Here is a 13,957-nt window from a genome sequence, read left to right as displayed (position 1 = left end):
TATCAGATTTTGTACTAGGCCCCAGGAGGGTACAAAAGTGGATGAAACATAGTCCCTGTCTTCAAGAAGCTCGGAACCTAGTGGGGAGCAGGCCCAGAAACCTTCAGATCCTCTGATGTGCATTTTAAAAATAGCCCAAATACCAAAACTGGTTGTTTTTTTTTTTTTTTTGAAACAGGGATGTCATTCTGTCACCCAGGCTAGAGTGGTGCAACTATAGCTTACTGCAGCCTTGACCTTCCAGGCTCAAGCAATCCTCCTGCCTCAGCCTCCTGAGTAGCTGGGACTACATTTGCATGCCACCATGCCTGGCTAATTTTTTATTCTAGTGTAAAGTTAGGGCTATGTGCCCAGTCTGGTTTCAAACTCCTGGGCTCAAGTGATTGTCCTGCCTTAGCCTCCCAAACTGTTGGGATTACAGGCATGAGCCAGGCTTGGCCCAAAATGTCTTTTAATGTCAGCTTTGAATGAGCTTTCATAAGAACTGTGTATATGTGTGAGGAGAAATCCCTGTCACATGGTGTTGATTTGGTAAGCAATATTTCCAATATCAGAAAGACTTGGTCAGTATGTTAATTTGCTAAAACCCACTGGCATACAAGGATGCTGTGGCGGTTGACTTTTCCACATTTGCTTAACCAAAGTGCCAGTTTACTGAAGATGAATTCCATGTCATGTTTTACTGCCCTGCATGTGTTAAGACTTGCTTTTCATGACACTAAGACAATGGGAGATTGAATGGGTGGAGTTAAAGAGGCCCCTGGCCTTTCATTGATTCTCCTTGGGTTTCCTGCTGAGTATGGGTTGAGGCTCTGGCCTTCTCAACTGGGTGCCAGATGAATGTACTGGGAATCCTGTTAGGGTGACATCTAAGAAGAAGACTCATAAGGCACAATATTGGGAAGTCAATCACAGCTTGTTTCAGGAGGATCAGAGCTGAGCTTGGTGGAGGTTCCTGGTGATAGGGATTCCTTCCTGAAACAATTTGTCTTCCTGAAAAAGGAGGAAGGTGTAAGAACGAGAACCACTGATGTATGCAGGAGGTCCGTAGCCTCAGTTGCCATAGATACTGAAGGCTCTGCATGGCCTGGCCAAGGATGGACCGTGTTACAAGGTGTACCCACAAACCACAGTGATCTTCATCCTCAAGCTGGGGCATGCCGGGCCTCATTTTTGGAAAGTACATTTTCCATGAGATGTGCTAGCACAATGGGGTTCTATGTATAATCTGCCTTGAACAAATAGGTTTCATGGGAGGCCATCAGAAAACAACTTCATCAAGTCTCCTACTCTTCCATTAATATTTATACAGTGGAAAGCATTTCCCCTGTCTTTTGGATGAAAACATATCACGTGGCTATTCTGATTCCTCATATATAATAAAAAACCCCACTTTAATTTGCCAGATACTTAAAATGTCTAGTATCATGGGATAGTTAAAGCTTCCAACTTCATTCATATTTATAACTGCTCCCCTTCCCCTGGCTAGGGCCTGTTGCAGGGAGAGGGGGCTGTGGTTGGAGGCTTTTTCTCTTGCTTACTCAGTAGCTATGATTTCTGGACTGGGGTTAGGGGCTGGGTGGGAAACAGGAAGGAGTGTAGGGAAGCTTTTACTTGGCAGGCGGTATCATAGGAGAGCTCTTTTTGTGTTGTGGGTCTTTAGAGTTGATTCTTTCACTTGTGGAGCCTTTTATGGGTTCTTTGGAGATACCCTCTCACCTTGTCTCTGGGGGCCTCTCACCTCCAGTTTCCTTGTTGGGGCTGCTACACTCTCTTCAGCCTAATTGCAGACTCCTTCCACAGTCTCTAGAAAGCCCACCAATCCATTCATACTCCTTTCTGCTGGGTTCTATTGCTGTCCAGGTGGCTCTTGTTGGGAAGACCTTATTATATACCCTGTACATATGCTCATGGTGTGGTCCATGGGAAACACTCACACTTCCTTTGTTCCCACCAACTGGGAGAGGGCAGGCTGCTCCCAGGGCAGCTGTCATTTCCTTTGGCTTATCCGTCAGCATCCAGCCAGCTCTCCAGTTCTTCAGATTTCTTAAGCAGAAGTCCCAAACAAGGTCACAGTGCCTTCCATATCGTAACAGCCTCATGCTCTCCAGGTAGTCCTGTTGAGCCCCCTCACTAGGCTGGAAAGGGGAGAAGCAGGGAGGGGCAGGTACTCTTATCTCTTCCTAAGCTTAGTCCTTTAGGCTAGGACCAGACTGGACTGCAGCCTGCTTGCTTCAAACATTCTCTCCTTTTAGCCACCAACAAACAGTCCAGCCTACTTGTAGCCTCACTGTAGATAAGAGGTTTAAGACCAGTGAAAAAGGTTTTGGGCTATGTTCTTTGAAAAACTACATCTAGGCCTGGCACTTCACTTTGGAATCTGGTATCTCATCCATCTTTGTGGCTTGTTTGACACTTCCCATTTTGACGTTCTGTAATACCTTCTTGGGAAGCAGGGCTTATCCTTAGCTCTTAGAGATGCACGTGACACACAGCATAGAAAAGGCTCTTGGGAGTAGATAGGAGTGTCCACTTCGCTCCAACCTCTTCCTCTCCTGCCCTCCATCCTGCTCCAGGACCTGTGCTCCACCTGAATCTTCCACCCAGGAAGCTCCCTCTCTGCTGCCTGCTCCTGCTCTGTGTTGCCAGCTTCTTCTGTTCCTTTAGGATTCGTAAATGTTCCTTCCTTAGTAAAGACTTCTTTGCTCAAACCCCACTTAAGTAGATCTCTCCTAATGTTCTATTTTCTCTTACTGCAATTCCCTTTATCTCCCTCACAGTACATCTTATATTATAAATGATAATGTTTCCAAATAAATTATACAAGCTATTTAGTGTCTTACTCTCACACCAAATGGTAAGCCCCATAAAGGAAAATTCATGTCTGTTTTATTCGGTAATAGAAACCTAACCAGTGCTCACTAAATATATGTTGAATAAATGAATGAAAGCATGAATTAAAAAGTTACCTTTGTTTAAGCTGCTCTTTTGCCAAATGTCTCTCTTCTTTTGTGTTAACTCTTTTTTTTTTTTTTTTTTTGAGACACAGTCTTGCTCTATCACCCAGGCTGGAGTGCAGTGGTGTGATCTTGGCTCACTGCAACCTCTACCTGCTGGGTTCACAGGACTACAGGCATGCATCACCATGCCTGGCTAATTTTTGTATTTTTAGTAGAGACTGGGTTTTGCTCTGTTGGCCAGGCTGGTCTTGAACTTCTGGCCTCAAGTGGTCCACCCACCTTGGCGTCCCAAAATGTGTTAACTCTTAACAAACAGATTCTTAGTTATATGGCATACACAGAGTTTTGGAAGTACTGAGACAAGGCTTAATTTTTGGTATATTTTTCTGTTCATTATCATCTCCCCTCGCCCCTTTCTCCTCTCTCTGTCTCACTTTCTCTTTCGCTCTGGCTCTTTTTCTCTCACTCTCTTCTAACAAGAATTTAGTTTGAGGCAAGGAGAGCAGAGGTGCTACCCCGTTTTACAGATACCCACACTAAGGAGAGTTAGCTGTGAGATAACTTTATCTAAGGGGTTAATGGCAAGCATGGCCCAGAGCTCAGCACTTCCATCTCTCTTCTGGTCTTGTCCTCTTTGTGCCTCTCCTGCAGTCCTTCATGTCCAGCTGTCCTCTGGCCTTGCAGCAAGGCCTGGCTTACCACTTCCAGATCCTGCCGAGGTGGCAGCAGCCTGGCCTCAGGCTGGAACGGAAAGACTAGTTCCTAGCCCAGAATCTAACTTGCATGGTACACAGCAAGAGAAATTCTCTTCAAGATGCAGCGCCATGAGAGCAGCATGTTTACAGGTAGTAGATCCCCAAAGTTGTCATTGCCTCCCTCCACCCCCTCACACCGGACCTATCCCTGCCCTCGGCCCACACAGTTGCGGGTTCACGGGCTATGGGAATGTCTTTCTCCTTAGGAATAGAAGCTGGATTCTGAAGGAAGGCATTGGACTTGAACTAGGCTTGGCGATCGCCTTCCCTCTCATTCTTTCGCTGCCTACTCCATAGACGGTCCTAACTCTGGCCACAAGTCAGAGAATTTCACATTCCTCCCTTAACAAGTTTTACTCCATATACGGCCCTGGGGGCAGTCTAGACTCCCTGGGCGACTACTTGGGTGTACTTGCTTCAGGAGGAGGAGGAGGAGGCTTATCTCGTATATGCACATTCTTCTGGTGTGTCCTATCTGGTTATTATCAAATCGAAACTGCAGCAGTTGAAGTTTGTTGCTTAATTACTGTCTGTTGATTGTAAAATAATAGACCACCAATTTTGTTGGTTAGTTATTACTAGTGCGTCGTTATAAAGTACACACTGTAACATGGCAGTGTTTTCCTTTGTGCTGTCTTTTTGATGAGTGTTGTTATTTACACTCATAATAATGCCTTGCATTTGAAATATGCTTCAGAGTTAACACAGCACTTTTATTTTATTATCTCATCTGGCTCTGTTATAAGGAAATACAAGTAGGCAACTAATTTTAGGAGAGTGGGAGGTAAAATTTTTATTCTAGATATTACTTTACTATAAATTTTGGCATAATATAGCTTCTTTTTACAGCAAGTACTTATTACTTTAGTTAAAAAATTATAAGTGAATTTTAAAATTGTATGACTTGCTGTTTTTTAAACCTTCTTGTCATAATCCAAAAAGTAGAGTACTAGAAGACATATTCTGTCCAGGGTCATATAAAATCATAATATCTTAGCTAGAAGCCACTCCTCTAGAATTTGATCCACAATATGGTTTAACACTACATTGTAAAGAAATGGATTGTCCATCCCAGAGTCTGCTTAGCATTGAGGCCTCATTTATGTATCTACTTAGGTAAAACTCTTAGAACATAAAATTAACCATTTTACTATGAAAAATGGAGGTGACCACCCACCTCTATCTAGTTCCAAGATATTTTTACCATTCCAAAATAAAACCCCATCCTCACTAAGCAGTCACTCCCCATTCCCCACTCCCTGTAGCCCGAGGCAACCCCTAATCTGCTTTCTGTTTCTGTGGATTTAACTGTTCTGGGTAGTTCACATAAAAGGAATCATACAATCTGTGTCATTTTATGCCTGACTTCTTTCACTCAGCGTAATGTTTTAAGGTTCATCCATATTGTGACTTGAGTCAGTGCTTCATTACTTTTTACAGCTGAATGCCCAATATTTTTAATATCAAAACATTTCTGGGATTATGGAAACTCCATCCCCACAGACACACAGGCCTACCATATCCTTCTCTCCACTGGCAATGACTTCTTCTCACAGCAAGTGTGGGATTTTAGTCCATAATAAAGTACAAATGCTAAAGAAGCATGTGTAGTTATAGCTGTAGTTTGCTGCATTTTACTTTAGACTCAGGAAGAAGGCTCTAGACAGTTCTATGCAAAGATTACAGGTGATTGTATTCTTCAGACACTCATATCATGAAAGTTTGTGCCGTCATGATTTTTATAGACAGTGCTTAGAATATGCCTGGATTTGTAGTTTTCTTCCAGTAGGCCCCACTCTGAGGCTGGGTTTCAGATTTCCTTTTTTTTTTTTTTTTTTTTTTTTGAGACAGAGTTTCGCTCTTGTTGCCCAGGCTGGACTACAGTGGCGTGACCTCAGCTCACCGCAACCTCCGCCTCCCAGGTTCAAGCGATTCTCCTGCCCCAGCCTCCCGAGTAGTGGGATTACAGGCATGCACCACCCCGCCCGGCTATTTTTAGTAGAGAGGGGGTTTCACCATGTTGGTCAGGCTGGTCTCAAACTCCCGACCTCAGGTGATCCGCCCACCTCTGCCTCCCAAAGGCGTGACCTACCGCACCCAGCCAGGTTTCAGATCTTTTCTCTAGCCTCTGTAGGTGGCAATGTATAAAGAAAAAAGAAAGAGCGTCCGAGGTGGACAGAGCTGGGTTCAAACCCCACCTCTACCACTTGTTAGCCATTTGTCCCTGGGCACATGACTTGAAGTTCCCTCATGGTAAAATGGAAATAATAATGTCTACTCACGGTCCCCCAAAGATATCCACATCCTAATTCTTAGAACTTGTAAATGTTACCTTATTTTGAAAAATAGTCTCTGTAGATGTGGTTGAATTAAGCATTTTGAGGGGATTACCCTATATTTTCAGGTGGGCTCTAAATGTTTCACAGGCATCCTAATGAGAAAGAGGCAGAGGGGGACAGAGAGGAACATGCAGGGGAAGGTGATGTGAAGACGTAGGCAGAGAGTGAAGTGATGTGGCCACCAGTCAAGGAGTGCCAATTCTGGCAGCCACCAGGAGCTGGAATGGGTGAGGGACAGAGTTCCCCGGAGCCTCCAGAGAGAGCATGACCGTGCCAGCACCTCAGTTTCAGCTAGTGACATTGGTTTTGGACTTCTCGCCTCCAGAACTGGGAGAGAATAAATTTTCATAGTTTTAAGCCACCAGATTTAGTGTCATTTGTTACAGCAGCCTCAGGAAATGAAGGCACTTCTCTTATAAGGTAACATGACCACCTGTAACCACATGTTACAGTTTGTTTTCCTCCTAAAAAGGACAGAAGTCCCTGTGTCAAAGGTGTTTCTCAAGCTTTAAGTACAGAGGTGAAGAGTTTGAGAGCAGGGTTTCTCAGCCTTGGCACTACTGACACTTAGGGGCCAGAACATTCTTTGTCGTGGGGCGATGCTCTGCCGTAAGGATGTTCAGTGGCATTCCTACTCACTAGATGCCAGTAGTTCCTTCCCCCTAGTTACAACAACCACAAATGTCTCCAAACATTGCCACATGTCAGCTGGGGGACAAAACTACACCCTGTTGAGAAACACCAAGGTAGAGTACAAATTAAGTACAGCTTAATCCCAGCTCCATCACTAAGTAGCTGTGTAGCCATGGGCAAGTTAGACACCCTCTCCGAGCCCCAGTTTCATTATCTATAAAATAATTGCAGTCCTTATATCACACAGTTGTTGTAAGGATATTCAAATGATGTAATATATGTAAAGGCTTCAGAACAGTGCCTGGCAAATTGCAAAGTATTTAATGCAGGAAAATGATTATTAACCCATGCTCTGCCATACTACTTTGTCATACTGTTTTCCATAGTTTCTGTTAAAGAATTAATGGCCATTGAAAACATTTTCCAAACAGTAACTTCTATTATGAAGATGCACATATGTTTTGAAATTAAACATCCTTCCTTCATTGCCTTCCCCTCTCGCCTTTCAGCTCCCCAAGATTTGTATGCGTAGGTTGCCTGTCAGTTATGCTAACTCACTGAACTCTTTATATAATTCCCTGGATAAGCTGTAACAACAAGCAAAACCCCTTCCATCTGTCAGCGATAGTTCTATTATTCCATAATTACAGCTTTCTCCTCGGTGACGTAGCTGTTGCATTCACTTATGAATGTATCAGTGTCTCCATTCAAATGTGTGAAATATTTAGCAGTGTTTAGCAGGTTTTGGTGAAATGTTAGAAAGTGATTTGAATAGCTACCATCATATACTTTTGTAAGGAAGAGGAACGTGCTTCAACTGTGACCCAGGCCACTATATCTCTAAACACTGGAGACACAGCAGTGAATAAAATGAAGATCCCTGTTCTCAATGAGTTTGCATTCTAGCACAATAGAATACTTATATGCACAATCAATTAGTAAATGGTAGAGTGTTTAGATAGTGATGAGACTATGGGAAACCAGCAGTTTAGGGAAGGGGGTTGGGAGTGCTGAAGGTGGCACAAGGGGGCAGGTTGTGATATTAGAGGGGACCGTTTTTAATCCTTTCATGGGGATAATGAAAACATCTTTGACGTGGATTGAAACCAGTATTTGTTGATGCACCTCTGCTGATGACTAATGGTTGGAATTCCTAAGTCTTTCAAAGGTAGTGAACCTTTTGCTCCTTCCCCACAGACTGCCTGGGAGTGCCTTTCAGAATTAAGCCATGTGGCTTTGGTTTATCCCAGCTGCTGTGGGAATTCTTTATAGAAACAGTTCAGGGATCATTATTGGCAATGTGGTCTCAGGGAAGAAGTATGCCTGGTAGTTATTGTAAAGTGGATGACTTTGGGCAAGTCATGTAACCTCTAAACCTCAGTATTTTTATAACTGTTGTAAGATTCAAATGAAATAACGTATAGAAAGCACGTAGACTTGTGTCAAGAGCATAATAAATTATCAGAAAATGTTGGCAGTTATAATTTTATGATTAGCATAAAAGCATATTTCTAAGGTACTATGGAAATATTTATGGCAATTGTCATTGCTTTCTAAAGCATACCTATAATTATCAGCTTTTCATAGGCAAACATTTCTTGCATAAACCTTGCGTGCCAAAGAGGGGTCTGCATAGAGAACCTATGAATTGATCTCTTGTGAGCTTGGGCTTGGACACTCTTTGAATACTCTGTGCAAACTTTCACAAAGACTGAGATGAGAGAATAGAAGCAGGGAGTAATTTAGGTAATAAAAGTCCAGCTACTAAAAATGCAGTTTTGTAATTCTCATAGATGACTCCAGAGATTGACTTTTCTGGGTAATTATATGGCCCTTCATTTTGTTAGTAGAGATTTACATAGACATTTGTTAAATGATTTTAGAATAGAATGAGTTGCCTAGTTACGCTAAGTGAATTGAGAAATTCCTCAAAGAGTCATGGGCTTCATTGGGAAATGGTCAAGATCAAGGATGGAGCACATCTTGAATTCATTGCTGCACTGCAAGGAAAGTTTGGGCACTAGCAGAAGAGGTAGTTACACAACATTGTGAACATACTAAATGTTTACTTTAAAATGCTTAATTTTATGTTATATGAATTCAGATAATTTTCTTAAAAATGGATTTCTGACAGTGCTAGACCTCAAGCTCAGATTCCCTATTTTCCTATCTAATTATTTAAAAGAATTGTTAAAGAGTATGATAACCTTAACATGTTATATATATGGAATACATTTTCTTTAACTTTATTAATGTGTTAAAGGTTTTATATTTCAGTATATCCAACATGCTTGTTTGCTCGTTTATAAAATTTAGTTCTTCCAGCTCCAGAATTTTATGGTAATAGATTGATTATACAAGTAGAGGCCAAAGCTATATCCCCACAGTATCTATTATGGTATCTTGCCCATATTAGGTGCCCAATAAATGTTCACTGAATTGTATGTAGGTTGTTTTCTGAGTTGCCCATAACTTTATAATGTCATACATTAATGCAAGTGGGGTTGAACTGGACAGTGTTAGAGATCTTCAAGTTCAGCTTGCTCTAAGATGAGCAACAAGGCCGAGAAGTTAGGTCACTTACATAGTTAGTGCAAGGGCAGGAGATTGCTTTTTAACTTAACATGTGTACAAACATGCATAGGTAATTCATTCAGCCATAGCCATTGGAATATGGTTTGGTTTCCTTTTTATTCTTTCTTTCTTTTTTTTTTTTCTCCCTTTCGTTTTCTTTCTTTCCCTCCCTTGCTGTCTCCTTTGCGCCTTCTCTTCCTTCTTTCTTTTCCTTTCTCTTTTTTTAGATTTAGGCAACCTGATAATGCAGAAAAATAATGTTTCTAGGGGACTGCAAAGCCCAGATTTCATCTCATCTTTTGCCAGGAGTTACCAACGTATGCTTTAGTCAGTCTTCTCTGGATTTTTCTTACTTCACCCATTAGATGAGAAGGGTAGTGCTTATTTTCAATGGAATGCTCTGCTTTTGAAGTTAATTTACAAAAACTTTTTATTGGTTAAAATTTTAACTCTCTTTCTGCCATATGATGCAGATATTTCCTTCAATTTGCTTGCCTTTCAGTTTTGTGAAACTGAAAGATTTAATCTCTTGAGATTAGTTGTTAGATCTAATATTTTTCCCTATGATTTTGGCTGTTGGCATGCAGAGATAGGTCTTTTCCATCCCACCATTAAATAAATTGTACCTTAATTTTCTTCTAGTACTTTTGTGGTTCCATTTTTTACATTTATATCTTATTGCATCTGAAATTTATTTTTGTATAAGGTTGAGAGGTAGGGATCTAACTTCATCTTTTCCAAAATGAATAGCCAGTTAGCCAAACTGATTTAAGAATCCATCTTTGTATTACATTAATTTGAAATGCCATATTAATTGTATACTGAATTCTAGCCTTTTTTAAAAAAACATTTTAAAGAACAGAATAGGTAAGAACAGAATAGGTTTAAATTCCTATAGCTTTATGACACATTTTGATAACACATCTTGATATCTAGTTGTGCAGGCTCTATCTGTGTGGTTAAATATGGTTTATTTCCCCCCACATTTTCTTCAAAATTTTTTTATTTTTTATTTTTGTTGAGACCGAGTCTTACTCTGTCATTCAGGCTGGAGTGCGGTAGCCTAATCTTGACTCACTGCAACCTCCGCCTCCCGGGTTCAAGCGATTCTCCTGCCACAGCCTCCCTAGTAGCTAGGACTACAGGTGTGTGCCACCATGCCCGGCTAATTTTTATATTTTTAGTAGAGATGGGGTTTCGCAATGTTGGCCAGGCCGGTTTCGAACTCCTGACCTCAGGTGATCCACCTGCCTTGGCCTCCCAAAGTGCTGGGATTACAGGCGTGAGCTACCATGCCTGGCCCTTCTTGAATATTCTTCATGATTGTTCTTCTATAAGAACATTAGAGTAATTTTGTCAACTTCTAAACAGAACTGCTAGTGGGATATTAATTGTAACTCCATTGCATTTCTACGTTTATTTGAGGGAACATTGTCATCTTTATAATTAAGCTTTAACATTCAGCAGGATGGTGAATCATTTTATTAATTTAAATCTTTTTTTATGTTCCATGATTTTTTTTTTTTTTTTTTTTTTTTGAGACGGAGTCTGGCTCTGTCACCCAGGCTGGAGTGCAGTGGCGCTATTTCGGCTCACTGCAAGCTCTGCCTCCCAGGTTCACACCATTCTCCTGCCTCAGCTTCCCGAGTAGCTGGGACTACAGGCGTCCGTCACTATGCCCAGCTAATTTTTTGTATTTTTAGTAGAGATGAGATTTCACTGTGTTAGCCAGGATGGTCTTGATCTCTTGACCTCGTGATCCACCCGCCTCGGCCTCTCAAAGTTCTGGGATTACAGGTGTGAGCCACTGCGCCCGGCCGGTGCCATGATTTTTTAATGTTGGTTCTGTACACCTATCTTTTGAATGTATTCTATTTGTTTATACTCTTTCTTTCTTTTATGAATGTGAATTTTTACCCCATTGTATTTTTTACCTGTTTCTAGAAATTAGGGAAGCTATTGATTTTTGCGTATTGGCTCTGATTCTATTTTCAGGTGATTCTACTGAATGTTGTCAGTGGATTATCGTTTCATTTCCAAATAATAATTTTATCTTCCAGTTTACATTATTTGTAATTTTTACTGCTTTGGCTAATACTTCTAGAAAGATATTAAAATAACAGAGGTTATAGGAGGCATCTTTTTTCCTGACTTTAAAGAGAATGTCACTATAGTATAGTTTCACTATCATGAATGATTTGTGGTTCTCTTCCTATAGTACTCTGGCAGTGCTAGTCTCTTTCTTTAAATAACGTGTTATCTATATGTGATCTTCTTGACATATAGCAGTTGAACTCTGTGAAAATGGCACCTATATTTACCTAGAACTCTGTCTAAACAGTGACCAGTTGATCTAATAAATAAATATATTTGATTGTGCTTCTCTCTCTGCCTTGCTGAACCTTGAAAGATCTGTAAGAAGTAATTTGAAGTGCATCATAATTGTTAGGAAAGTAGATCAAACATTTATGTAATGTAAAGCCTTAATTTTTCATGCAGCATTGTCAAGACCTTAGATGTACAGTGTAACTGAATGGTTGAAGTTTACACTCGTACTTCAAAAAAGAAATGTTTTCCTTTTATTGTTTTCTAACTTTGGAGACTGCTTTCCTAAAGAATCCACTTTTGTTTTTATTACTGATCTATGTTTTTGGATAGCACCGTGGCACCTTGAAAGCACATTTATGAGTATACCTCTGCTTACTGATACCACAAGAAGTTTGCAAATATCACAAATGTATTAGGTGCTAATGTCAAAGGAAGATACTAATTCAAAATGTATTCATGTACTTTCATAGATATAGACCCTTTTTGTTTCTTACTGCTCCCTCATACAAATAATAAGTTGCTCTGTATAAGTAATACAAGATTTTTCCTCCTTAAAATGTGGAAAATATTGAAAAATAGAGGGAATATAAGCCTGTTACTAGGGATAACCACTGTTGGTATTTATAGTTGTTTCGTGTCTGAGTAATTACTATCACACTACATACCGGTTTGTATACTGTCCTTTTTCTAAACATTGCAATCACATGTGTTTTTCCTAGATGGTGGAACATTTAAATAAGAAAACTAAACTTATTTAGGCTAGTTGGGCTGTGGGAATCTGAAGTAAGAGGTGGTCTGTGCAACCTTACAAATGGGTGGAGCCAGAGGATGAACTCAGCATGGTTCACCCACAGTCTTCAAATAGTCATTTATCCAGGTGTCCTCAGACAGCCTGAAAAACAATGCTTAGATCATCCTGCCTGACCTCTAGGAAGCTTAAGGTCACCTGAAGAAAATGTTCCTTTTCTTTCAGCAACTGGGTGGCCTCTGAAAGCTGGCCCTACTTTGCCATCTTTGATCAGTCGTCTGGCACTGATTACAGACTCTTAACAGTGTAGACTCATTCCTGTTGTGCACAAAGAACCATGTGGAGAAGGAGGCTGCATAAATTGTCTTACTCCTAAGACCAAATTCCAGGGACTTTTTAAGGGTCTTTGGCCATGTGTTATTTCACGTAAATATTTTTTAAACGTCCCCCCCTGCCCGCCCCGTCTGACAGGTCAGCATGTCTCCCTCCGTTGTGTAATATTAATTCTAGAAACTTATAGCAGATCCATTTCCATTTCCAAAGCCAAAAAGGAACAGCTTGAATTAGAATTTAATGTGAAGAGTTTGTAAATTGCTTATATTCTTATTTTGTCAGCTTGACACATTTGTGGAAAAAATAGATGTCTAAAAATGTATAGTAGCTGCTATGCAGTCTGCAGTCTGTGTATTCATTCTTCGTTTACAGTTTTTGTTTTACAAGGTCATCTGTAAATTAACAGCCTACCAACAAACAAAGATAGTATTGCAAAGAGTAATTTTGAACATCTTTTTGTCCTAATCATCTTTGCATTTCAATTAATTGAAAATGAAGAGAATTAGAAAAGAATTTTCTTTTATCTTTCACCTTGTTTGAGGATTCTGATAATGTATACATATGTTATTCTTCTCTCTACATGGTTCCTCTATCATTTCTTCTTTGCACCCAACAAATATCTTATATTTTTGCCTATATTTCCATTTTCTAGAATTTCAGCTTAAAATACTTGTATGTATCTCAATCGTTAGAAGACATTTAGAACATTATTGTCTGATAGAAATACAATGAGAGCCACATATGTAATTTTATATTTCATAGTATCCACATTTAAAAAGTAAAAAGAAACAAGTAAAACTAATCTTAATGATATATTTTATTTAGCCTAATATATCAAGAATATAGTTTCAACATGTAATCAACTATGAAAAATTATTAATATATTTTCTGTTTTTTATTCAGACTAAATCTGCCAAATCCGGTGTATATTTTACACTTATAGCACATACCAGTTTCGACACGAAGCTTTCATTAGAAATACTTTATCTGTGTTTAGATTTCATAACTTTCATAATTGAAAAAGTAGACTCACATTCCCAAGTTGTTCCAACATACTTAGCAGTTTCCCAAGAACAGAAACAAGCATCAGGTTTTTAAAAACTTTAGTTACCATTATATAAAATTTAAAGTTCACCCTGTCAGTTATAGGCTTACCAAATACTAAATGGCTGCATGTGGCTAGTAGCTAGTGGCTATAGTATTTGGCAGTACATTTCTAGAATTTTAATTTTCTATTTTAAAAGACAAGATTAGAATTTCAATAAAAAATTACATTCGTGACATGGA

General features: G+C 39.9%; 1 protein-coding gene and 1 long non-coding RNA gene across 4 annotated transcripts in view; one reads left to right on the top strand and one right to left on the bottom strand.

Moving 5' to 3' along the window:
• Positions 1–13,957, top strand: part of LOC105491781 (phosphatidylinositol-4-phosphate 5-kinase type 1 beta) — a 307,266-nt gene that overhangs the window by 38,349 nt on the left and 254,960 nt on the right. The window lies entirely within an intron of this gene.
• The window catches only part of LOC139358119 (uncharacterized), a 36,395-nt gene that overhangs the window by 558 nt on the left and 21,880 nt on the right, over positions 1–13,957 (bottom strand). The gene's annotated exons all lie outside the window — the stretch shown is intronic.

This window comes from Macaca nemestrina, chromosome 14, assembly GCF_043159975.1.
Source record: "Macaca nemestrina isolate mMacNem1 chromosome 14, mMacNem.hap1, whole genome shotgun sequence".
In the NCBI taxonomy this organism is placed as follows: domain Eukaryota; kingdom Metazoa; phylum Chordata; class Mammalia; order Primates; family Cercopithecidae; genus Macaca; species Macaca nemestrina.
Note: the sequence above shows the minus strand (reverse complement) of the source record. Positions and strands in the feature narration are given on the sequence as shown.